This window comes from Ursus maritimus, unplaced genomic scaffold, assembly GCF_017311325.1.
Source record: "Ursus maritimus isolate PB19 unplaced genomic scaffold, ASM1731132v1 scaffold_3, whole genome shotgun sequence".
Classification (NCBI taxonomy): domain Eukaryota; kingdom Metazoa; phylum Chordata; class Mammalia; order Carnivora; family Ursidae; genus Ursus; species Ursus maritimus.
In genome coordinates this window covers 21,413,783-21,438,566 of record NW_024425563.1, presented here as the reverse complement: position 1 = coordinate 21,438,566, position 24,784 = coordinate 21,413,783, and the positions used below count along the sequence as shown (strand labels likewise).

General features: G+C 49.0%; 1 long non-coding RNA gene across 1 annotated transcript in view; it reads right to left on the bottom strand.

Moving 5' to 3' along the window:
- Nucleotides 1-1,195: 1,195 nt before the first annotated feature.
- The window catches only part of LOC121105805, a 222,099-nt gene continuing 198,510 nt past the window's right edge, over nucleotides 1,196-24,784 (bottom strand). The window contains exon 12 of the long non-coding RNA XR_005838501.1: nucleotides 1,196-11,044. This is a non-coding gene — a long non-coding RNA (uncharacterized LOC121105805). The remainder of the gene's footprint in view (nucleotides 11,045-24,784) is intronic.

The following is a 24,784-nucleotide window of genomic DNA, read 5'->3' as shown; positions in this document are numbered from 1 at the left end:
GTCATCGTTTTGAAGAAGCCAAGATTCTATTTCAGGCACAATAGGCAGAAATGCATTATGTACTAACCTCAAATGTAGTATTAGAAATATTTATGCGCTCAGTTCTTCAGTTCTTTCAGTAAACCTAACAGCTTGCCTTCTTGTGATCTGACACTTTCATTTCAAAGTTGAGAAGTGCAGAAAATTTAATGAATTCAGAGTTCTGGGAAGTAGTATGTTGTAAATGAGGTTACATTGTGTTTTGCTCCCATTTTCCCAGTTATATTTAATTTCTCTCTCCTTTGGTACCCCCTCCCTTTCAACCTTTTCTATTCTGTTTTTCTCAGTAGTCAACTATTGAAAATCAGTGAGTCTTTCTGGCAATGGAAAAGAGCTGGTCCCCTAAAGTCAAGCCTTGAAGCAAACCTGGACCACTAAGTTTCAGGGTCTCATGTATGTATTCACTTCCAGAGTTCCAATCTGCTTCTGCTGTTTGTTTTTATGACTTATTTGGGTTCTTTGGTCAGTCACCAAGGAGATTTTTAAAGTCCTGTCTTGCTTAATGGCTTTTTAGGATCTGCACAAAGCTCAGCTAAAGTCACCTGATTTTCTCATTATTCACCCTGTTAAAAAGTTCAAGCAGGAGATCATATATGGAAGTAGGATGTCCCTTCCTTTCAAGCAGCATCACTCACTTTTTCCTGAAAGCTTTACTTTTATATGATTTGTTAAGGATCACCTGGAAATGCTGCAAAATAAAGCAGCTCGATGTTTAAGCAGTTAGGGAATAGGAATTTTTATTACCCTTTTAGAGTTTTACTTACGAAATGTTTACAACGATTAAGCATTTGTAGCACATGATTAATTCATTGCAAAATTCTGGTAATACAAACTGATACTGAAGGAAAACCCAGGAAGACTAAGTGACTTGGCCGGGATCACACTGCATAGGAATCAAGAAAAAAGGAAATCCGTTCTCTCAGATGGAGTTTCCATTTAAATACTTATAAGAAAATGGAGTATCTACATATATAAATAAAAATTAATTTGTACCAACACGATAATGCAAAATAACCATTGGGAAATCTGGTAACATTTGATATTCTTATTAAATGAAAATCAAAGTTTTAGTTTATTAAAAAAGCATTATTGCTTTTTAGTAAGGTAGACTTGACATTTTGAAGTATTTCTGACTTGTTAGGGTCTTCTCTTTTTATTTGTAGGTACTTCCACCACCCCCTCAATAATTTCACATAATAAACTTTTTAAAAAAGATTTTATTTATTTATTTAGAGAGTTTGTACATGCGGGCTGGGGGAGGGGCAGAGGGAAAGGGAGACAGGAGATCTCAAGCAGATTCTCCGCTGAGCATGGAGCCCGAGACGGGGCTCAATCTCACAACTCTGAGACCATGACCTGAGCAGAAACCAAGAGTCAGATGCTTAACCGACTGAGCCACCCAGGTGCTCCTAGACATTGTTCATTAAGTTAATATAATGGTTATTTTTCCTAATAATTATAAACAACATCCCTAATTAAAGATCTTCCCAATATTCTTTTATTATCTGTGAGTAGATGTCCCAGATTTTAGAAAACGTGTATATATATATATTTCTTCTTTCTACACACACACACCCATGCACAGTTATGAGGCAGGGTATCTACTCGGCTATTAAAATAGGGTACCAAGCCTGGAACAGAGAAAGGACATCAGTGGAAAGACTAGTGAGATGTGAGTAAAGTGCTAATGTTGGTTTCTTGGTATTGACAAATGTATCACGGTTATGTAAGATATTAATCATAGAGAAAACTGCATGAGGGACAGAAAACAACTCTATTACCTGTGCAACTTTTCTGTAAACCTCAAGTGATTCTCCAACAAAAAGTTTCTCTAAAAACAGATTAGGTACCATAAGCAGGAGGTCTGAGTGTAGACAGGAGTGCTATCGGCCGTAACAGGCATCTGCTACATTCCAAGTAACCTCCAGAACAGAGTGGCTTAAAATCATACTCATCTATTATGTAACAATTTCTGTGGGTCCTCTCGTTCAGGCGCTCTCAGCGCTGCAGTCAGGATGTCGGCTGGCGCTGCAGGCACCCCACACTTGTTGAGAGAGGATTCACCGCCGAGCTCATGTGGGTCTAGGCAGGCCTCGGGTCATGACGAGCTGCTGCCTGAAGACATCAGTTCCTTTCTGCCTGGGCCTCTCCACTGGGCAGTTCCTGACATGGCCGGTGACCGAGAGAGAGAGAGAGAGAGAGAGAGAGAGAGAGAGAACACAAAAGCATGACAGGATCAGCCCATTTGTAACCTAATCTTGGAAGTGACTTCTCACCTTAAGTCGTCTTCTATCCTGGAGAAGCAGGTCACTTGGTCCACCCCCACTCCACAGGAGGGGACTGCACGGGGCGTGAACACCAGCAGGTGGGGATCAATGGAGCCATGTCAGAGGCTGTCTACCCAACTGAGCACGCCCACCATTACATCCACCAATACGAAGAGAACAGTACTAACTAAGAGCACTGGCACAGGAATCCGAGAGATCCGGGTTCACACACCTGCCTGAAAACTTGAGAGTTCACATGAGCGGAGACAAATTACTTTGTTCTTTGTGGTTTGTCTTCTCATCTGCAAAATGGAAATGATGATAATAATAATACCTATTTCCCATAAATAAATATCTATCTTTACTCTATTTTGAAAGTTAGAGTAAATTAGATAATGCATTTAAAATGCTCAGCAAGTGACTGGTACAACAGAAGAGCTCAGGGTTGGCTGCTATCATCACCGTAATTGTTTACTATCCAATTTAGAATGCAAATCTAATGCGACAAACCCCAGGCAGCCGGCTTACCTTTTCTGTGCTTCTACTTCTCATCTATGATTTGGGGAAACGACTACCCACCTGGCAGGGCCACTGGGCGTGATAGGCAGCGATGGTGCAGTTGGCACGCAGTAGCTGTAAATTATTATTTTTAATGGGTGCAGTCTGCTCAGCAAACATTCACTGCCTGTTAGAGTTAGGGCACATCTGTTTTCGTGGCTTTGCTGTTCTCTAAAACAGGGACAAACATCCTTCCATAATAATTATTCTCCCCAAGGCTAACTCATTAAATATATCAATTCTTAATACGTACACACAGAAGAAGGAAAAAACACATGGAAAATCCATACTGGAACGTACATCAAAATCATATTTAAAAGTTCTAGAAAAGGATAGATGCCCTTTGAAGCAGATTTATTGTCTTCTATGTAATTTAGGTCATCCCTGAGAGTCGTTTTCGTTCCCCGTGCATTTGGCAAATGAAAATGGGAGAGAAACCCTGAATTGGCTGAAAAGAGGAAGCACAGCCCAGAAGGAACATTTGTTACAGCAGATCCTGCACACGTATGTGAGTAGGAACTGAACGTACAGAGCGTGAACTACCCCCCGCTCCTCTCAAACGCAAGGTTCCCGCAGGCCGGCCGAGAAGACCGGGAAGTGAGTAAGTGATCACAGGACAACATGAAGTGTGCCATCGGTTCTAAAGGACAGAAAAGCAAGCCCCTGCCAGTGCTCTAAGCCTCAAAGCAGAAGACCAAGTGAAGGCCTCACAGACATGCACGCACATGAACCAGGGGTTGAAGAATTAAGCTGGTGCTCCTGGGCCGAGGAAGAGGAGGAGGAGGAGGGGCGGGCAGAGGAAACAGGGTACGCGCAAGCTTGCAAATGTGGAGGTATCGGATGGGCAGCGAGGGCCTGGGTGAGCTCAGGAAACAGGCCAGGAGATGAGGAGGGAGAATCATGAAGGATGGAGAAGGAACAAGGTCACACTAGTGCTTCAGAAAGATAATTGGTGGAAACACAAACATGGGACTGAAGGTGGGAGGTGGGACATGAAAGCCGCCGAGGAGGCTCAGGAGTGGGATTTTGAAGAGTGGAGGAAGAACAGCCACAGGACTTGGTGAGGTGGGTGTCGCGGGGCGGCGGGGGTAAGGGCGCGAGAACCGTCCTACAAGTCTGCGGAATCCAGCCTTCATCATGGGTAGAGCAGGGGGAGCCGGTGTGGGGGAAAAGAGAATGGGCACGGCTTTGGTATATCAAATTGATAGAACAGCGGGTGGTGTAGGAGCCGCTGAAAATATGGCAACGAAGAGTTCTAGAAAACTATCTGTAACTAGAGCTCCAGTTCAGGGGAAATCAGTACCTTTCAGGCGTACCTGGAAGCAGCGGAGCGAGCAAGATTAGTCAGGGAGAACTGAGCCAGCGAGGAAAGCAACAGAGAGGGTTTGGGGGAAATAGTAACCACAGGACAGCGAAAGATGACATGACCTCATTTGATGTGGGTGGTAGACAGAAAGTTCTGCTGCCAATTCCAAGTGTTTTCCCAAAGAAGGAGGAGGTTAACGGGAGGAAGTGGGTGTGAGAAGGGTAGGGAAGGTAGAGAGGTCTGAGCTTTGTTGGGCAGCGCAGAGATCACTTGTTAGGCCAGCTAGCTTCTCCAGGAACGAGAGCATGGAAGTACAGGGCCTGGCATTCCATCAGGTGGCCTCTGCCTGGGTCTCTGGGATGCCGCGTGGAGACATGGGGTGGCAACAGCAGGCTGACCTTTGGCTAGATCAATACCTCTGGGCACAAGCAGCATGGATGACCCCGGGGAGCTCATTCTGAAGCCTTTTCTCCCCGCCTTGCTCGGTTCTAGAAAACCAGTGCTGTTTTTAACCTCACCACTTCCCTTCCATGGTAAGAAGGTGTAATTTAGGAAAACAGTTCAAATATAACCTCTGGCTTCCTTTACCTTGTTTTCTGACAGAACTGAGCCATATTAACTTAGTTCTGTCCTAGACACAGAAACCTAGTTAACTGTACCATTTTTCTTCCCGTGCCTTGTTAGATTGAACTTCTAGCTGGCTTGAGCCTGGCACTGCCTTTTATGAAAGTGACCTGGTTAACCATGGAATGAGCTCACCACCAGGCAGGAGAGGGTTCACAGATGAGGTCATGCACGCACGTGTCCTACTGGGAATAGAATTTACTCCCTCGCTGCTCCTTTCAAATGACCTGAGGCAATCTTCGATTTTATCCATTTTTTTTCTAGGTATCTAGCATCCAAACAAAAATCTTCAGAAATTCTGCGGAATTTCTCTAAAATATAATTATTGGCAATCTGCTAACAGTTAACCAGATATCAGCATTATAACACACGCAATTCACGGCAGTGAGCATCAACTTAAAAACTAAAGCACTGCTTGGGTATTTCCACTCCGTCTTTCCATTTTCTCGGTTCTTATTCATGGCCCCAAAGGCCACCGATATATTTTCTCTCCTTTCATCGGCTGCACAGGTGCTCTTCCCCAATCATTATAACCGATTTCAGATGGTGCTAGAAAATTATATTGACTCTGAACACCAAAAGAAATCAGTCATCCTCTAAGGGGTCACAGGAGGACGTGAGGTCGGGAGGGACCAAGGAGTGATAAATCCACCATACATTTGGCCCTTTAACCCTCACACGATGGAGTCTGTCCTGTAGAACAATCATTACACAAAACGAGTCTGCAGTTCTAGTAATGAAGACATCCGTATAACGAGCTTGTTAACCGTGACACCACGGCTGGCAGGGTCAGGAGCACGTCAGCTGCGTCAGGCAGACTCCTGTGGCCGTCTGGGCGTTGCTTTCAGAGACTCTGGGGCCGTCCCAGTCATTCCTTTCGCCTGGTCTCCCCCAAGAACACTGATTTCAAATGGTGCTAGACAATCACTATTTAAATCTAAACCACCATATGAAACCAGCTTCCTGGAGAAGCTGTATGATCTATGTTTTCTTCAGAATGCTCTCTTACAGGAGGCTCGAGACAACCTAGAAGGGGAAAGCTGAAACCTGGCTGTGGCTGCTGCACTCTGTGGTCTGAACAGAGCTTTCAGGAATCACGTATGGCATATACTGTCATCACCAAATCTGTGGCTGGGGGGGGGCACGCCTGTGACTCTTGACGCAAGTTCAGTTTTGTCACCCAGAGGCAACGGCACATGTCAAACCCTTTACTCCTGCTGGGAAGTCCAGGGCGGTCCTTCCTTGGGTGAAGAAGCTGAGGTGTTCCTGGCGTTAAAGTACCCAGTGCAGTATCTCGAGGACGTGGGGCTGATGAGCCACGTACGTGGGAAAGGTACGTGATACGCACGTGCTCTGAGAGAAGCAGAAGGAAACGCTTTCCTAAACCTTACTTTCTCTTTGGGATAGTTTTGTTTGACTCAAAAGCTTCCTCTGATTTTGGGGTCCAAGGAGCACAACGGACTAGCTCAGAGGCAAAGTAATACGCTGACACTAATGAGGTCCTAAGGTTTTTTCCCCAGAATGGAATTCCTTTGATTGTATCTATGAGATGAAGATTTCTATTAGCTTTACTTAAGATCTCCTCCCCTACAGCCCAAAAGTCAGGCTTTGACCTCTCAGTTTTTCTTGGCAGATTATTTTTTGCCTGTTTTTTCCTCCCCACCATGGTTTCAGGTATCCTTTTATTAGGAAGACTATTGTCATCCCCTTAGTGTTCTTTCTAAGACTCCAAGATGATACTTCATGCATGCAGGCCACGGGCCGCCTAACAGGATAGGCATTCTTTTTTTAAAAACTGTTATGAAAGATTTCAGACATACATTAAATTAGAATGACAATAAATCGACTTCCTAAATTCATACCACCTCCATTCAACCACTGCTCATTTTTGCCATTTTTGCTTCAGCAATGCTACATCTATGTAAGAAATGTGCCTATTTCTTTGCGGGACTGTTTGAAAGTAAGTTGACAACCGTCCCAACACTCTGCTCCTAACTTGTTGGGCAGGTCTAGAAACGCGAGGTCATTCTTCTACATAATTATAATACCTTTCCCATACCTAACAAAATGAACAATTCTTAGGATCCTCTAATACCCAGGCCATAGGCAACTTTTCCCATCAGCCCAGATCCCATCAGGGTCACTCCCTCAGAGTCTCTGTAACCCAAGACGCTCCCCACCTTTCCTTGGTTTTATCATGACAGCGTCACCTTGCAAAGATGGGTTCTAATCCTGGTGGCACCATTCACTGTGTCTGTCTGTTCTCCTGGCTTCAATAAATTCACTGACCTTCAAGCTTCCCCTTTTGACTTTCCTCGTGCCTCATCCGCATGCATCACCGCAACGAGCATGGGGAGAACCTCCAATTACAATGCGCCTGTGGTCGATGGTTTCAGGTGCCAAGTCAGGAGGGGCAGGCGCTTGGCTTAGGTCTGATGAACGTCCTTACCTCTTACAGGCGGGGCCGGTTATCCTTCCTAAGGAGACCCCAACACGAACTCCTCCTTCTCCAGGGAAGAGCGTCCACTGAACCGGACGCTCCGGTGCTCCTGCTCCCAGGCTGGTTTTCTCATCCGTACAGGAACGGACCACGTGGGCTCACGAGGATGGACCACGCTCACCGCAGCTCATGCAGTGAGTGGCTCACTGACCGGAGGAAGGCATGTCCTCTGTGAAGCGACAGGCAGTCAGTCACCTGCTTCGACCGGACAGTCAATTCAAGCATTTACAACTAAGAAAGTACCGAGACAGCAGAATCCCTGCAAGCCTTCAATACCTATTTCGTGAATTTTGTGACTCACTGATGGATCCACTGCACCGTCCGTGTGCGCTGCTGTAATTCCTCCCATCGGCACTGAGGCGTGCAAGGTGCAGCCAGCCTGCTCTCATCCGTTCAAAAAACCCAAAATCTGAACAGAAAGGTCTGCTTGCTTATTTATTTATTTATTTGTTTATTTAACAAAATGACCAGTCACAGCATTTGCCTACTACCAGGTAGAAGTGTTTTTCAAATGACTGACACTTGAGGTATGGGGACAATCTTCCCTAAAGCATGAATGTCTTACTTTTACTTACGTCTGATAAAACCATACGTATCTCCCACCTCAAACGCACATCACACCCCCATATACACATCCGTGCTCCATACACAACCGTCCGGTTTGGCTCCCTTAGCAGAATGGGATACAGTAGGTTTTCTGCACAATACCTGACGCCTGCTTTTCACAACACGCGGCAGGAGAGCAAAGGTGGATATGCCGTCTTACGTCTATCTCTGCCTCTTCCCATGAGTGTCTGACAAGGCATTTTCAGCAGACAGAACTTGGTAAGCACAGCCACCGAGCAGATCTCTGCAGTTTTTAAACCCTTGGGGAGAAACGAAGGTACTGAGCTGGTGACTCTAAAATGACGAAAACACGCAGAAATAGAGGTCTTGAGTTCAGGCCTCTGTTTTCACATCCTCTTCTAAAGCATGAGGTCAGGTTCTTAAAAATATGTCTACGTGAGGAGACTGGCGACCCAAATAACACGGGGGAAAGGTTGCACTGTTCGCTCGTAGGAGATGAAAACGAGTAAGTTGAAACATCAATAGGGGCTCCTTCCTTCTCTTACTAGGATGTGCACAGGGAAACAGGGTGACAGCGACTGACTCCTTAACTTGGGTGAAGAAGTATCTGCTTACTTTGTTGAGTCTTTCAGTGACATTCAACGACCAGGAAGGACGGTCATCCGTGAGCACGGGCTGGCTTCTGTTCCTCCGTGTCCTCCAATCTCCAACAACCAACCTGATTGTTCTGTATTTTTAGGCCAGGATGCGGGGAGGGCTGAATTTCTGTTAACTCAGGGTGTTGCTATTTTAACCATCAACACTTTTAAGGTCCTGCACCTTAAAATTGAAAGGAGTCTTATTTTTTGGCCAGTTCTTGCTCACACACAGAAGACACACCTAGAATTGTTCAACTCTCCATCTCCAGCATTAACATAATCACTGTTCAAGAACAAAAATCCTTTCTTGGCGTCTCCTGGCCCACAGGCCCTGAGAATGGGTCTCCATTTCAAAATCCAGTCTGTACCCGCATACTTCACGCTGTTTTGGAGCAAGCTTGCCCCTTTGTATTTTTCCTTCCAAATCTGATAGGAAAGTTGGAGCCCGAAAGCTGAATCAATAAACCACACCGCTAACTCCTGTGTGGCAAAAGCGGAACCGAGCAAGCACATTGTTTTCTCTGAAGTGCAATGCCAGTCCGTTCTTGCATGAGCAAGCTGGATTAAGAGAACTCCCCTGGAGGCTTGAGGATTTCACAAGACGACTGTATCTGCCCGGGACACTTCTTTAAGAATGTGGCTGCAAAATGTTGCGGACATCAGGACACGGCAGTCCTGACTGGAGTACTTAGGCCAGACTGGAGAGGCGAGCTGGATCACTCAGTTCTAAGTCATTCTCTTGCTGACTTGCACGCCTTTAAAGAATGCTTTCTTGCAAGAGCAGACGAATGAGCAGGGCAGGATCTGGGGCTGGGGTCCTGAGCCGAAGTCCTGGCTGTGCTATCTATGAACAAGGGGGTCTTGGGCAATCCTTGAATTTTTCTGAGCCTTGGTATCCTGAGCTAGAGAATGGAGCCACACATTCGTCTGCTGGAGTGGTTGTGAGGGTCACAGGGAATTCAGTACATGGAAACAGTCTATAATTTTTAAAGCACTACACACATATTGTAACATTTTATTAGATGGGTCAGAACTCTGGAGTGCCTTTCCAGCGTAAAGGCCGAAATAACCTCAGGAGGAGATGGAAAGGCATTTTGAGAAATAATGATAGCTTCCATTTTGGGAACGCTTCCTCTGGGCCAGGCCCCGTGCTTCGTGCGTCCTGTGCATTCTCTTGACCTTTACAACCACCGAACAAGGCTGGCGGTATCTCCCTTTTCCTGTGGGGGAACAGAGATTTGGAGAGGGCACACAACCGCCTCTTGGTCACCAAGCTTATGAATGGCCTGATTCCAAGCCTGGGCTTGTAGCCCCCGTTCTTTCCTGCTCAGTGCTTTATAAACGCTGTCCCAGCTCATCTTCCACGGCCACCCGGACCTCTGAGCACACACGGGTTCCAAGTTCCGGGGTTTCATCAGTGAGCACACAAGCAGATCAGTAAAGCCAGCGTTGGTCCGGAATAGCAGAAGCAGCACCGAACAGCCCACCAAGAAGGAGGAGAAAACTTGGAAACGGGCAGGACCTGGCTAGCACCGAAGGGCCGGGGCCGGGACTGCAGCTGCACTTCTGATTTGCGGTATGGCCTGCAGCAAGTCCCACATTCTCGGAAGCTTTGTTTTCTCATTTATCTCAAGGAAGCTCAAGTCCGAAGAGCATGGTGGACTAGCCCAACAGATCCTGCATGCGATTATGGACAGGGCTAAAATACCGTCTCCAAAATACAGCCCCGCTGTTTCTCCTTCTGCGGTTCCCATTTCCGCAGGGCAGTGGGGCGGGAGGGCCCGTGCAAGCTTCTGGATCTGGTGTTAAGCTCTGCAACTAGCTAGCTCCCCACACCGCCTTGGGGGAGTTATTTTGACCCTGGGCCTCAGTCTCCTCACCTGTCGAATCAGGGTTAACAGCAGTACCTGCTGCCCAGGGTTGTGAGAAGTAAGATACAGAAGGAAAAGCACCTTGAGTTAGAAAGAGCACATGGTAAACATCCAGTCAATGACAACTATGATGCTAGAAATAAGAAACCACTCCTCCTGTGGCACATCATAGGCAGAGATGTGTCTAGGAGAACTGCCACGGTTTGTAACGGCACGGCTCACAGGTCCCGCTTGCCTCCGTTTTGCCGTACGTGGATGTGTGCCAAAGTGTAGCTACAGAGGTGTCTGGAGAATACTCAAATCTGAAAAGATGCCCCGGGATGTCCAGATGGCATCTCCAGCTGAATTAACTGAAACGAGTGTTTTTAGTATTTTCTAACTTCTCCTATTCCCATTCTAAGACCCGGGTATGGGATCAATACTCTTGCTTTTAAGCCGGAGTTCCTAGTATAGACTTTTTCCAATAGTAAATAGGGAGCTGAGTGTTTAAGAGAAAAGGGAGAGAGCGCAAATGCTGGTGACCACTTAAAACAATTTTACTGGGGAATCGCCCGGGAACAAAGGCTGACTTACGAGCACAAGCCTTACTTACACAGGGATGGAAACGCAATCTGTTGACAGATAGTTTCCAGACACAGAAGTCCTCAGGAGGCATTCGTTCATGAGATCGGCACCTGGAATTTAAATGACAGCGTGAACCCTTAGGAAATATCCCAGACCAACAGAGGAAGTAAAAGTCAGTTGTCTTCTCCTATTGCTCCACCAATGTTCTAAAGAGATGAATTAAAAAAAAAAAAAAAGAGAGAGAGAAATAAACAGCACCTTCTCTTTCCTGCTTAAGACACAGAGCTTGGGGAAGTTCCTGTGCCGTGCGGGGCCTCATGCTGGTGTTCTCTCTGTCCTGGGGTGGCCGCTGCTATGGAAACCGTCTGCCGGCACGAAGCCATGCATTTCGCAGATTGTCAGGGTTTGCTCAGCAAAAATGAGTACGAAATAATATACGGAATAAGCCTCTAATTCCAATCCCGGGAGAAGGCATAGGAGCAGCCTGCCCAGAAGATATGAGGAGGTTTCTATTTTAGAAGTTGACTCTGCAACCTCGCGCTGCAGAGCACGGGCTCCAGAAGGGCCAGCAGAGGGCAGCGCGAGCCTGGAAGTGCCACCCCACGGCTTCAGAGGCAGGCCGGAGGGCAATTTAAAACCGAAACCACAAGACTTTCTCCCCTCCGTGGTCTCACTTTAAAGCTGGAATGCACCTTGCACCACATCACAGGACAGGAAGCCCATGAGAAGTCTTAGCTTCTGAAAGCCAATCATTCAAGGGCACTTTAGTCTTCTGACATGGGACCTGCCACAGCAAAGGGTGGGGGGGGGTGCCTTTGTAAGAGCTCCAAGGAGGGGTCCTCACGCGGGGCTTAGATCCCACAAGCTCACACGGCACCCGCGAGAGGCTGAGTGACTCAGCAGTGTGATGGAGAGAAGTCCGTCTTGTCAAGCTACCACCTACTGCAATGTCTAAGTTAATGATTACAACTCCACAGAAGAACTTAAACACAGCTGAGGCCACAGAGCAGGCCGCGCTTATCAGCGGACGGGTGATGCGGCCCAGGTCCAGGCATCAGAGCCCACGGGGGAAGGAAACCGACTGTGGTTCACGGGTGTGCTCTTTAAGCCAAGTGCCCCTGACCATGGTCTCGGAGTGACTGCCTGTGCACTTGAAGATGCCATCAAAACAGGGACCTATTATGTTGGGAGCATTCTTGAGAGCTGGGGCTGAAATTCAAGAAGATCTTGACAAGAGAAATGGTCGAGAGAAGCCATAGTTATATTTGATACTGTCTTGCAACAGAAAAACGAATCTAAAAAATTCAATCGGAGAGATACAAACAAGAAGGAAGAGCTTTCAGGGTTAAACCTAAAATTCAAACCAACGGGGACCATTAGATCACGGACGACTCTGAAATATTTAAATACTGTTGTAAAATAATAGCATGTTTCCACAGTCGTCGGATCACAAAAACGAGGGCAGGACCCAAAGTCAGAGAGGAGCTCTCTCCCTTTTTAACAGTAGCTGAGATGTGCATCGGACGGTGAGGCCTGCCAGGCTGCTGTTTTCTGGAGCTGTTCAGTATTTGGAAAAGCATCTGACATGGTCCCGCTTCAACTGACCTTGTCCTATAAACGCACATGATAAAGCCTGATTCTGAGCATCCTGCCCCCACCCAGCCATGGCTCCTCTGCGCACACGGCACCTGAGGCCTCCTCAGGTTTAGGTCCGTGCATTATTTACAGACAGGAAGACCGGAGCACAGAAAGGCTTGGTTAAGAACACCGCAGGCATTAGTGATAAGGTTTCTCAACTTTGAGGATAGGAGTTCGACAAATGCATTTTCAGCTTCCACTAGCATCCCTGCCTCCGCTTAGGGGCACTGGACATCTGTGCCTTCCACAGTGGTTCTTGGTGGTTCTAATGCAAGAGCGGAGCTCAGGCCTGTACCAACCTAACCCCACAGGCGAGAGCGGTGGCCAACGAGCATGCTGTACCACTGGGACTCCTGCAGCTTTCTTGAAAGGAAGTCAAGGTCAACCTGCCTTCTCATCAGGACAGCCCTGGTCCTAAAGTGCCCCCAAAGGAGTCAGCCCTCCTAAACCTGTAAGGTCTTAAAAGCAGACCTCTATCAATCCCTGCTTAGAATCAAAACTACCAATAAGCATCTTTTCCTTATCTTTGCTTTTCCTCACCGGCCCCTGCTTGTCTGAGTTAACGTGCTTATTACATGTTGCCTATTTATTATTTTTTAATTTTTTAAATTTAAATTCAATTAATTGACATATAAGGTCTTATTGGTTTCAAAGGCAGAGGTCAGTGAATCATCAGTCTTATGTAACACCCAGTGCTCATTACATCGCGTGCCCTCCTTAATGTCAATCACCCAGTTACCCCATCCCCCCCCCCAGCTGCCTTTTAAGTGCAATGAAGTGACTGCCTATTTAATGACACATTTATTTATTTATTTTTAAAGATTTTATTTATTTGACACAGAGAGAGCGAGCCAGCGAGAGAGGGAACACAAGCAGGGGGAGTGGGAGAGGAAGAAGCAGCCTCCCAGCGGAGCAGGGAGCCCGACGCAGGGCTCGATCCCAGAACCCTGGGATCACGCCGAGCCGAAGGCAGACACTTAATGACTGAGCCACCCAGGTGCCCCTCAATGGCACATTTAAACTGGAAATAGAGGCAAGCAGCATGAGGTTGGGGACCAGAAACACCTGGATTCAAATTCTCCCTCAGTCCCCTGTTATACAATTTACCCCTTTCTGAGCTTTGGTTTCTTCATATTTGAAGTGGAAATCATAATGTTGTTCTCAGAGTTGTGAAAATATAACTCACTCAAATAAAACACAAGGTACATAGATCTTCAATAAATGTTAACCCCGCTCCCACATTCCCCTGGGAGGAGATAGCACATCTAACATTTTGGGTACAACTTCTGAAGGTAGATACAATCAGTGTGTTACATTTGGTGTGGAAGACTGACCTAACGTTGGACATCAGCACACAGACGCTCTGGGTCTGGGGGCTTCAAGCTCTCAGGGGAAAGGGTAGCATGCAGGCCAAGGATGTCCCAACAGGGATTCAAGAGTCTAGGAAAAGACATACAGTCTGCAACTGGGATGAGGATGTTCCAACATTTCCATCTGCCTATTCCCGCATCACTGATTCGTGGAGTTGACAAGGCACCAGGAGCCGTATGAGGCTCAGAGGGTTCAAATGTATGCAAATAAGGCAGACGAGTCTAGTGTAAGTAAACATATAAATAGATGAGGACAGAGCGTAACAGGACTCCAAAGGAAAATGGCACGTGACAGGGCAAACACAGGAAGCCCAGTATGGGAGTGGGGCATCACGCTGGGACAGTCACATCCTTCACCGAGGGACCAGCCAACAGCACTGCAGCAGAGCCTCAAGTCCCTGCTCAACACTACTGATAAAGGCAGATCTGTTACAATCAATGGATTGGCATTCCCTAATGGCCTCCCCAGAGCCCGAGCGCTGTGCTAGACACTAACGTAAGTAAATGATGGGACTACACTTGCATGGGACCTTCGGCCGTGGAATGAAGTCTAATGTATTCCACAGTGCTGAAGCATGTCATGCTGACAGGGACAAGGGTCATTTAGGATTAGATGAGCTTGAGAGTAGCTGTCTCGTCCGGGGGCTTCCCAGAGGAGAGGGGCCTCAGCTGGGCTCTGCAGTGTGGTCTGAGCAGGTGGAAAAAAAGGGAGGGTTTCATGGAGGGGACGGTACGTCGTGTTAAATGTAGCAAGGAGGTGAAGACTGATGGAAATGGGGAAGCCACTGCCATTTGGTGGGGGTGGGGGGACCTTCGGGGAGTGAGACTGCAGGAGGACTTGAGAGAACACTGACTGGATTGCAGAAGGAGAGAGACAGACGGTGCGCTCACGGTGAGAGTTTGGGGATCAGGGTAGGACAAGCAGGAGGACAGAGGTCTGTTAAGACCTAGCACGTGGGGAGCACTGGAGACACAATGGGAGGACAATCTTCGGGCAGCTGTCAGGCTGACAGGGGCACAGACAAGTCAAAGGCCGTATCAAGACAACGTGAGAGGTACCAGGAGACAGGGAACTCCAGGGGCTGTGGGAGCCACAGAGGAGGCACCAGACTCTGGGGTCAGGAGAAGCCTTCCCAAGGGCCCCCCCATTCTCCATCTCCAACAGAGGAATGGGCGAGAAGAGATGGGGTGGTCATTTCCCATGGGTTTCCTAGCAGGGCTGAGGGCCCCTTTCTCAGGATGCCTCGACGAAAGGGGTCTCCAGGCACCCATTTGTCTGGAATGCAGTTTTGGCTAGGGACAGAAAAGACTGAATACCTTGTAAAATGCCTTCCAGCAGGACCGGAGTCCATTCCCTGACCCCAGGCCTCTCGAAGCCCAGACGGAGAGGACCATGTCCCAGGATGCTGAACTACGCACGTGCTCAGGTGACGCACACGTGGGCCGAGCCGGTGCGGCAGGCCTCCAAGTGCAGGGGCCACTCGCTAGGACGGCCCAAGAACAACCACGGGGAGGAGGGGGCTCTCGTACCCTCCCCCTGTCCCCACCGCCTCCCATAAGCAGGCTCTGAATCCAGCACCACCCCAAGTAAGAACGAGCAAGCCCAGGCAAAGCGAACACAGAAGTCTCAGGAAAACACCACAAGCTGCTTTCTAGTCCATGGTTTCCAGCTGCCTGTGGAATGTTCTGTTAGGAACATTTTACCCACGGCTTAAATCTCAAACACTTGCTGCATGATAACTTTTTAAGTACACACAAATATAACAAAGCAAGAAAAAAAAATCCAAAGCGTAATTTAAGTCAAAGCACAGACCGCACGCCGGCCCGAGTTACTCAGGCGGCGCTGAGGTGCAGAGTGGCCCCCGGCCAAGGCCACGTGGACACAGGGCACCCACGCAGCCAAACACGTCTCCTGCCCAGCTCTGTACAAAACAAACAGTCTACCTTACCAGTGGAGATAATACAGGTGATGCGGGAGAAAAGCATTGTTACTTCTGTCCAGAATCATGCTAAGAAGCTAAACACGGATGATCTTCCCTGCACGTTGTCTCCATGGGCTGCTTGCTGTTACTAGGACTGAGAATGGTTCTCTCCCATGCAAAGATCTTGTTGGGAGATGCTTCACCTGTGACACGTTTTAGTTTACACTCTTAGGGCAAAATGCGTTTTGTAACACTCAGGCCATTAACGTAACAAAGCAATAAATGACAGGTGCTTGACTGCTTCCTGGAAGAGACCTGCAGGATCTGCTCCCTAGAAGGGCTCGCGGGCAGGAATCTGGGGCACAGCCCTGCTCTCTGACTGGCTTTCCGCCCTTGAGACAGATTCTTTCATCCCTTGGTTCAGGCTGTTGCTCTTATACAAATAACGGCAGCAGCCTCTTCCTAGGCACCTGGGGAAGTGGCTGGGGGAGAGCCGGCGTGGTGGGCGCGGTGACCTGCCTGCCCTGTGCTTTTCCGGCTCCGGTGGACAGTGCAGGTGGCCTGGGGGCCTCGGGAGAACCGTCCTGTGTCGGTGGGGCCGGCAGGGTCACCCACTGGCTCACACTCTGGCTTCTGGGGAAACGCGTCTTTCCTGTGGGCTTGTGGACACCCTCAAGTCCCCCGCCTGGCAGGAGCAGGGTGGGCCAGCAGCTCTTCCAAAGCCCTCCTCCTCCAGTCTGTCCCACTTCTCTACCCCGCTCTTCCCCCACGCACCCCCTTCATTCTACTGCCAAGAGGCACCCTCAAGCTTCTAGAGCATCTTCTAAATATTACATTTACTCAGTGCCCAGAAGAGTACAACATGTTCTTAGAACACTGCTCAATTCTTTCTCCTGTGGGAAGGATTCAAAGTTTGTTTTATTAAGATCTAGTGTGGCATAAGTTAATTCTCACCCAAAAAAAGAGAAAGAGAGGGAGAGGTGTATCAGGTCTCTTACTCTGGCATGGAGATAGAAATGTTATTGTTACTTCTGCCCAGGAGCTAATAAATTCACAACTCTGACAGAAGAGATTTTGAAACAGCTGCTAATGACAACTAAATAACCAATTTGTTTCATCTTGTAAAAAATGAAGTTCTCTGTTCCCACCTAAGCAGTTTTCTAAACATTCCTCAAAGGGCAAGCGGCCTCTCCTGGCTGGGAGGCCAAAGGCACCTGGGAGCCTCCTCTCAAGGCTTGGACAAGGGGCTGTGTGGCCTGAGGAAGGCGGCCGGGCGCAGACTGGCCTCTCCTTCAGCTCTGCAGAGCCCCTGCTTCAGTCTCCTGTCTGAAACCAGGAAGCTGTATTTGATCACCTGCCCTCTGCTCTAAAAGAAGACGATTCTGAAATATGACATTCAGTGTCAGGCTGGTTCCTGCTTTGGACCTCACCTCAAGGGGTTTCAGGCATAAGTCCGTGTGTGGGGAGAGAGGAACATTCTGAATCATTCAAAACCATTAAGAATGTTGGCGCCGACTTCTGAAGGGCAGGATAAACAAACCCGTGCCCAGGCGGGAACTCACTTACTGGATGTCTCTGCCTTTTTAACTCATCAGCGACCGCGTGCTTCCCAAGTACCTTCTAATGGCTTCGATGCTTCCTGCTGTCACACTGGTCCTACTACGGCCACCTTTCCGAAGGCTGGGTATCCGTATGTCTCGGTACTGAATGCTCAGTCACGTCTCCCTGTGTTCACCTGATGGGCTTTTTTGCAACCTTTATCCAAAAGCAGGTTCGTTCTCCCACCCACATGGGTCAGGGAATAAATCTCTCTCCTTAAAAGATCCTCTNTCCCTAAACTGCACTCCAAACCCAGTGAGTCTAGACATTCTTTTGACTGAAATGGATTCTAGTACAATCAAGGGACCTCTAACCTCCCAATGCATTTGGATGCAGCCTTCACCGATATGAAATCACGAAGGCCGTAGGGATCAGCACGTACTTCTCGTTTCTGGTAGAACCCGCCTCCATTCTTCTGCCTTACAAAAAGCTAGGAAAGCTTTCAATGTTCCATCTTTTTCTGTGGCTAATTTTTTTAGACATCCAGTATTCGCGGCAAGTAAACAGAAAAATAAAGGAGGAAACTTGAGTGCTATCTCTCTGGGCCCCAGGGGGGGGTCACGGCACATGTACATAGTACCCAGAAACTCAGAGGACACCCAGGTTAGGTTTTTGCCCTCAGAGACACTCAGCTGTATAGAATTAACTGGGCACATGGTGGGTGCCGTTAAAAATAAATACATAAATAAGTAAATAATTCAACTTTGAGGCTAAAAAAATCCCATACCCAAAAAGCGATAAATGCGATGCTACTTTCTGTAAGTTTGAAAGCTCACGGTGGTGACAGCAGAGTCAGGCACACACGACATCTGCAATCAGACAACTGACTGACTAATTGTCACCAGACTTTTTTTATGGCTTCATAGGAACTGAGTAAGCTGGTGGTATTTCCTAAGAATTATTGTTCAGTTGTGAAAACACAGTTTGCTTTGTTTTTTTGAAAATCCTGGCCGGCTGAAATGATGACTAGGGAGCAGACTTGCATGTCTTTTGCTACTCGATAAAAGCTTATTCTGCCAGGCAAGGAGAGATATTAGAGTTAACTTGTTTTTTCGGTTTTTTTCTCTGTGTCTTTTTTTTTTTTTTTTTTTTGACTGAGGTCATCTCTATTCATTGGTGTAGTAAACAAGCCAGACTTTTTTTTTTTTTTAAACCTCCTTTCAAAAGCAACAGTACATTTTTATCCTCCCTGGGAATGAAATAAAAGCATCATCATTTTAAAAAACAACATCCATCAGAGTATCTATGAATAATAAAAAATGTAAAAAAAAAAAAACCACCCTACATCTCATTTGATCATTTCCTAGAATATTGACAGCTTACGTAGCTCTCCGTTTTTGTCCTTAAGCTCTCTTAATTCACAAGCTCAAACAGAATTTTAAAACATCATTTTAAAATCCTCTTCATTCCATTTTTAAAGATATCCGTAAATGGATAATTCTGGTGTGTTTAAATAAAACCACCATACGCCATAACTGTCATTGTGAGAAAAACTCTCTGTGCTCTGCCCAAGGCACCAGCTCGGGACTCCCACCCATTAGGACCAGTTCCTCTTTGGATCTTCCATGGGCTTTAAGTCCCTTTCTCATCAGCTCGGTGACGCGCCTGACGCAGGAAGGAATCCATCTCCCCTTGCTCCCGCGGCCGCGCTGAGAGCCCTGACAGCCGGGTGAGGTGCACAGTTCCCGGTGTGCCCAAGCCGGCCTCCCTAGGGCACCGTTCCCAGGCTGGTGACTCAGCTCTGGAGGCCACCTGCTGCGTGGGTGCTGCCACCTTCCGGGTCATTACCAGTCACGAGGGGAGAGCAGCAGGGTAGAGCTGAATGGACCCAAAGGATCAACAGCTCAGAGCCAGGTCAAGGGCAGCAGCCAGGAGGAAAACCTTTGTTTTACGGAAGATCCACCCCCTCACAGGTGAGGCATTCATTCACAGAGGGGCTTCACACCTGGATCCTAAGTTCTCTGTCTCCGCAGGAACTTCAAAGCCATGACAGAAAGCGAGGGCAGGGCCACAGGGCAGCTCCCACTTTCAACACCACTATGATTAAGTCACCACTGCATTTCAAAAGCAATAAATGGCGCCCACTGCCCGCAAGATACCCGAGTGCGCTTGAGGCCTCCCCACCAGCCGAGCCCAAACCGCCTTCAGGGCTTTCTCTCTACTTCCTTGAGATAAACCCTCCGCTCCAACTAAAATAAGCTGCCTCCACTCCCCTGCTTTGCAGGGCTCCCTTGCTAGGGTGTTTTGAGAAAACAGATGAATTGTTAGCAGTCACAGACACTGAGCTACCCCACCTGGGATTCTTTTTCATTCTTTGCCCCTTTGGAGGATTGGTTCGCTATTGCCCACTTGCCCCGAGGAGCCTCCCTGGACCACCCCGGCGCGCACCACACTCCTGTCTTAACCGTGTGAAGTCCACCGACGTTACAGAGTCCTGTACTGCATGAAGCCCTTTCAATCACACACGGACATTTAAGGGACACGTTCGCCGTGTCAGATGCTGTGTCAGGTGCTGGGAGCATGAAGAAAAAGGCACGGTCCCTCGGAGGGATGAGAAGGGCAGCGCCTTTCGGCACACGTGGGGAGCCCCGGGGGACAAGGGAGCTGGTTGGCGAGGCAGGGGGAGTGGCAGGTCTACTGAAGAATTCGAGGCTGAATCTTAAAGGGAGGGCAGTTTCAAAGGAAGAAGAGGTTAGACAAGGAAGGGAGATGAGGAGAGATCCCTACAAGGGCGCCTTCTTGCTGCAGCTTGGGGTTCAAGGGTGGGGGGCCCATGGTCCGTGGGAGGGAGGGACAGGCCTGGAACTGGGAATTTTACAGCGAAGAGGCACTTCCACATTCACTACCTTGTTTCATCACCGCCACATTCTTGAGCCATTTATTTGGCAAGGAATCACACACTGCCCCGTGACACGTTCATTTCTGCTATCTCGTTCCTCAACGTCTCCCGCATTTTTTGTCTTTGCTCTTCTCCTGGACTATCAGCTCTCTGCAGGCACACAACAATACCTTCTTTCTGGATGATTCCAGAGGGACCAGCACAGCGGCTTACACCCACCAACATTCAATAACACGGGTCTTAACTGAAATTTTAGGATGGGTGTTTGCCATACTGCCTGTCAAGCACATCATTCAATCTATCAGCAAATAATTCTCGAGTCCTTGCATTCAGATGGCCCTTAGGGCACATATAAGAAAGGGCGTGAGATATCAGTGAGGTGGGGTCTTGCCGGGAGCTCCTGGACTGCCAGGCTAAGGAACCTGGAACCCCTGCACAGAAGAGTTTTGAGCAGGGAAGTGATAATGATTGAAACATGCTCAGAAGAGATTACTCCGGCCGTAGGATGGGCTAATGCAGGCAGGGAACAGAGGTTAGTGTTACTAACCAAGGTGGGAGTTTCTCTGCCATCTGCATGGACACGAGGGCCTTTGTTCTAGGGCCCCTTGGGCTTAACTTTGTTCCTTCCTGAGCTCTATCACCCCTAAGAGGAACACTTGCTGATTTGGCTCTTTGCCTGCTTTTCTTCCCCTTCCCTTTATTCTTTTCTAATAATTAGTGAGCAACAGTTATATGCCAGACACTGTGATATAGAGATGAAAGTCTAACATCTAATATAGGGCAGAGGGTTTCCCGAAGGAGGTGAAACAGGAGATGAACCTTCAGAAAGTGTAGGCGTTAGCAGTTAAACAGAAGAGGAAGAGAGAAGAGCACATGCAAAGATGCAGCCCAGGGCAAAGAAGCTGGGCTCGGGGATCTCCGGACAGATGTGCTGGAACCTGGAAAAGGAGGAGCCATTAGAGGGCTCTAAGTAAGAGAAAGACAGATATACATTTTAGAAAGACTGGTCTGGAGCTCGAAGGTAGTGTGACCCTGGAGTCAAAGACAGCACAACGTACAGATGTGACAGACGCAGAATGGTTAAGCCTTGGAGATGGAACACGGGCAGGGAAACGGTGACTGAGAAAAGTCTTTGTAAAAGACCTTTAAAATGGATTCATTTCAAACAGGGGGTCCAGCAACAGGTAACACGCACTGCCTGCTGCTGGCCACAAGGTGGCAGCCACGCACAACCATTCTTGCGGCCGGCCCTCCCAGGTTTGTTTGCAAAAACACTGAGGACATTTGGTTTTGACCACCAGAAAGTGGCTGGCCTTTTCTGGGCTTTCTGGATGAACAATTGTGAGTGATAAAGAATACTTACCATTCTCATAGCTTAGTTCACTGAGAAGTCAAGTTTAAGACATTAGCTATTCAGGGTGGCTTCTTCCCGCCCCGAGAGCTGACAAAATTTCAGGTTTGTGACTTGCAAGACCATCACAGCACAACTTTACTGCCCTCATCTTGTGTTTCCACCCCCAGACTGGTCACGTGGTTAGCCCCCCCTCAGACCTGTAATGCCACCTGCCAGTCCCCAAGCCTCCGGCAGCGTAGCACTGCAACCTTGTCTTGCCTGGGGGTTGGCGGGGGGAGACATCCTTTAACATTGTGGTTCTTAGTGGAAGACTGGATGGAGCCACCCAAACTGAAGAGAACAGGGCTCTCCACCACGCAGGGCAGAACAGTGAAGTACATTCTGGAAAGGAGCCACGAGCTTTGTAAGCTTGCCCCAGAAACACACTCCTCCTCCCTCTGTAAACCTTTCACGGCAGAAGCCATGAAGTATCAACCGACTTGGGGGGAAGCAGCATGAAAACTAGTGCTCTTCTTCCCTCTCAGTGGGGCTATTGTAAGGGCGGCCAGCTGAGTCCTCGCAGAAGCGTGCCGAGAGTCTGAACAGCGCAGGTTGAGAAGGAAGTTTCAATGAAAGGGTTTTCATCCAGGAGAACCAGTTAGTGAAGAGCGTGGCCGCCATGACTGAGTCTGACAGGGACCCTCGGAAGTGCAGGAAAACTGGCGAATGCCGCCTGGGGACTCCGGCAAGCGTGGGGGGCACCACCATGGCCTACCTGAGGCCCCTTGTCTCCATGGTATGAAGGTGATCTGAGGGCCATGCTGGGACGCGTGTTCCCCGCGGGACTGAGTGCGGCCGCTGGTTCTGCTCAGGTGAGGGCTGCCGTCTAGGCCTCCGGGGGAAGGAGGTGCCAGCCTGTACACTGCTCCACAGCCGGAAGGGCCCTGGGCGCTCACCTGCCCCTTCAGCTTCCCTGGGCCACCACTCGCTCTGACAGGCTCTCTTGTGAACACGCTGGCCACTTCCTATCTGCCGCTCGGAGGCAGAAGAGCCTGAAGAGCCGGGAGAAAGCCGCAGATTCTGTCACCTGGATCGCCGCGCCACTCTGCAGCGCCTTCCAGGCATCTCGCTTACTGCCCAAAGGCCTGGCAGCGGCCCTGTGGGGTGGGGACTATGACCATTCCCATGTCATGGATGAGAAAACCGGGGCACGGAGACATGAAGTAATAACTCCATGTGCCCAGAGTCACACAGACCCAGTGGCCTGACTTCAGAGCCCACGTGCTGTCCGCAGTCTCATCTCACCAACGGGGGGAGAGGCCAGGTACCCTGGAGAACCACAGCGGGCACTCACGGGGTGGGATGGATGTGCGGGGTGGGAGGGAAGAGGCCAGGCTCTGGCCTCCTAATCCCACCCCAGGGCTTCCCCTCCACGTGTCATTCTTCCACGCTCGACGGCCGGGAGAGGCAGATGGGGCCTCAATCACAACACGGACCAGCCAAGCAGAAGCTCCCCAAGGGAAGCTTTCCCTGGTATGGAAATCAACTCACACTTCCCTTGTCACACACAAAAGCCCTTCAGTTCTTCAAAGTGACTCTGGGGAGGGCCCCCCTCCACCCGAGACAGGATCCCTTCCATCAAGTCCCCTTAAGTTGTACTCGACCTATCACCTAACCGAAGTTTTTAGTTGATTCAACATCACCAGTGGTTTAAATCCGCGCACCAAAAGTTAGAAGAACCTCACTGCAGAGGTCACACTGTTCTCGACATCAGAACTGCAACGCCTGCTTGAATCACCTCACAGGAAAAGAGAAATAGAGTGAACCATGTCCTTGGGCCCCAACTTCCAGGGAAAAACCACACCTGTGAGGCAGAGGAGTGGTCCCCTGGCCACGCTGGGGCACGGGAGCCGCCCCCGGAGGCCCTCTGCAGTAACGTCACCCATTCGGGCCACAGCGAGGGGCCCTGAACACCAAGCCCCTAACACGGGTTTCAAAGCTACTCCTCTTTCAAGCCAGCAACCCACCAGCCCTCATGAACAGTCTGAAGTACAATATGGAAGCGACACGCGTTACACACTAAATTAGAGCAGATGCACTTACCGCTGGGCACCCTGCTGGAATGACTTGGGGAGGGGGGATGGCGGGAACCAGTGTTTCCAAGCAGCCCTGACGCACTAAAAATACCTCTGACTTCTCCTTTCATCTGTCTGGTCACTGTCCCAGACGCAAGCTCAGCACCGCCTGGTCACAGAACCTGCCACAGCGCCGTCTACCTCCACTTCTGGACAGAGGGAGAGTATTCTCAGACGTGAGCACGAGGTTACAGATGACCATACGGCAACCTCGCGCCCAAAAACAGCTGTTGGAGAGAACTGCTTCCGACTGGCACCTCAAGAAAACTTGGAAAGGAGAGTCCTTTTTTTAAGGGGGAGAAAAAGAAAAAAAAGGACTGATCACTTTCACTCCGGACTGGCTATAACAGCTCGCTCCAGAGATCCAGCTACATGCTGGCACCGCAGGTCCTGACGATACTCAAGCAAATTAGATCCTACAAAGGAAGCTTGTGCGTAATATGCCTGTGGACAAGCCGCTCTGACCTCCTCCTGCAGCTTCAAAGATATTCTGCTCTATTGCATAACCCATAGCCTTGAAAAAATCAGCCTTTCCTGCCAGCAGCTTCGCTGCATCCACCTGTCCCTACAGGTAGTAAAAGATTAGAAAGATCAGAACCACAGTGTTTACACAACACTTTCCAGTGCTCTCTTCCTTCTAGCCCCCACCCCACCCCCAAGTTCAAAGTTCATTTCTTCTAAACTAGGGGCAGAGGTGGTTCACAGGGCACACAGGGAAAGAGAGAAGGAGATGAACGCCTGCTACCAGGCCTGCCCCCCACCCCCGCCCCATGTCACAGGTGGGGAGGGGTCACATGCTGAACGGAGGCCCTGGGGACCTTGGGACAGCACCTCAGCAGGGGAGGGGAGAGGGGCTCGTGAGGCAGGCAGGCTCTGAGGCCACCGGATGCTCACTTGGGATCCCCAAACTTGCGGAAGTTTAAAATTAGAAAGGGGGCCCGATGACAGTCCCTGAGGAAGCAGGTTCAGTGAATTCAGTGGATGACCTTCCCCAGAACTGGGGGGGGGGGGGGG